Raw genomic sequence first — 1,568 nt, 5'->3', positions numbered from 1 at the left:
ACGCTGACCTCTTGTGCACTTCCGCTTCCGGAACGGCGCGCGCGCAGCCGCAGTGGTGGGCCGGAAGGTTGAGTCCTGTGGGCTTCTAGCTCCGTTATTCTTGTCCGTTATTTCCATTTCCTCACCTCTCCCGCTTTGAGCAAAGCGGTGCGGCGTTGTGTGAAGCCTGTGCTTTGTTCCGAGAGTCTAGGGAGGTCTTTAGTTCCTGTCTGCCAGTCCTCGAAGTTTCCAAGGTCGCTTTCGTTCCCTGGCGGGCTTCTTCGGTAAAATCACATGCACTGCCCCTATTTCTTTTTTTTTTTTTTTTTTTTTTTTTTTTTAAGAAAGCTGCGTTTCATAACTACTTTATTTATTTACTTATTTATTTATTTATTTATTTTTGGCTGTGTTGGGTCTTCGGTTCGTGCGAGGGCTTTCTCCAGTTGCGGCAAGCGGGGGCCACTCTTCATCGCGGTGCGGGGACCGCTCTTCATCGCGGTGCGCGGGCCTTTCACTATCGCGGCCCCTCCCGTTGCGGGGCACAGGCTCCAGACGCGCAGGCTCAGCAGTTGTGGCTCACGGGCCCAGCCACTCCGTGGCATGTGGGATCTTCCCAGACCAGGGCTCGAACCCGTGTCCCCTGCATTAGCAGGCAGATTCTCAACCACTGCGCCACCAGGGAAGCCCTGCCCCTATTTCTTTAAAACTTTTTCTTGTCTGCAAGTGAGATGTGGATTTTCAGTTTCTTGAGGCTGGGCTTAAGTCTGTACCAAAGCAGTTGAAATGGTTAGAAACAATGGTTCTGGAACATCAGGTATCCCGCAGACCTGGGATAGAGTTAATACCACCCGCACCCCACCCCACCCCCCGCGCGTCTTTCATTCTCATAACTTGGCGCTTCCCTTTGGCCCCAGGGCCTTTGCTCAGCTATTTCCTCTGCCTGCTCTGTAGCTACTGGGAAACTTCTCAGGGCTCAGCTCAAACTTCACTTCCACATTAGAGTTTTCCTTAACCTCCCTGTTACTTGTTCTCAGCACCAGATACCTCTCCATCTTAGTACCCCACTCAACTGCAATTTTGCATCTGTTTGTGTAGTATGTGTCTGCTCATCAGACTGTAAGCTCCTTGAAGGCAAGGACATTGTTTTTTTTTGGTTGACTCTCATAGCTCCAGCATCCATTATGCGCTTGACACATAATGAGTGCATTATATACTTGTTTTTTTTTTTTAAAAAATTTATTTATTTATGTATTTATTTATGGCTGTGTTGGGTCTTCGTTTCTGTTCGAGGGCTTTCTCCAGTTGTGGTGAGCAGGGGCCACTCTTCATCGCGGTGCGCGGGCCTCTCACCATCGCGGCCTCTCCCGTTGCGGAGCACAGGCTCCAGACGCGCAGGCTCAGTAGTTGTGGCTCACGGGCTTAGTCGCTCCGCGGCATGTGGGATCTTCCCAGACCAGGGCTCGAACCCGTGTCCCCTGCATTGGCAGGCAGATTCTCAACCACTGCGCCACCAGGGAAGCCCCCATTATATACTTGTTGAGTGAATGGGTAGAACCTATTTTATACCGTTTTTTTGAAGATTAGATGGG

Source organism: Balaenoptera ricei, chromosome 11 (assembly GCF_028023285.1).
Source record: "Balaenoptera ricei isolate mBalRic1 chromosome 11, mBalRic1.hap2, whole genome shotgun sequence".
Lineage (NCBI taxonomy): Eukaryota > Metazoa > Chordata > Mammalia > Artiodactyla > Balaenopteridae > Balaenoptera > Balaenoptera ricei.
The sequence above is the reverse complement of the archived record's forward strand: the minus strand, read 5'-3'. Positions refer to the sequence as shown.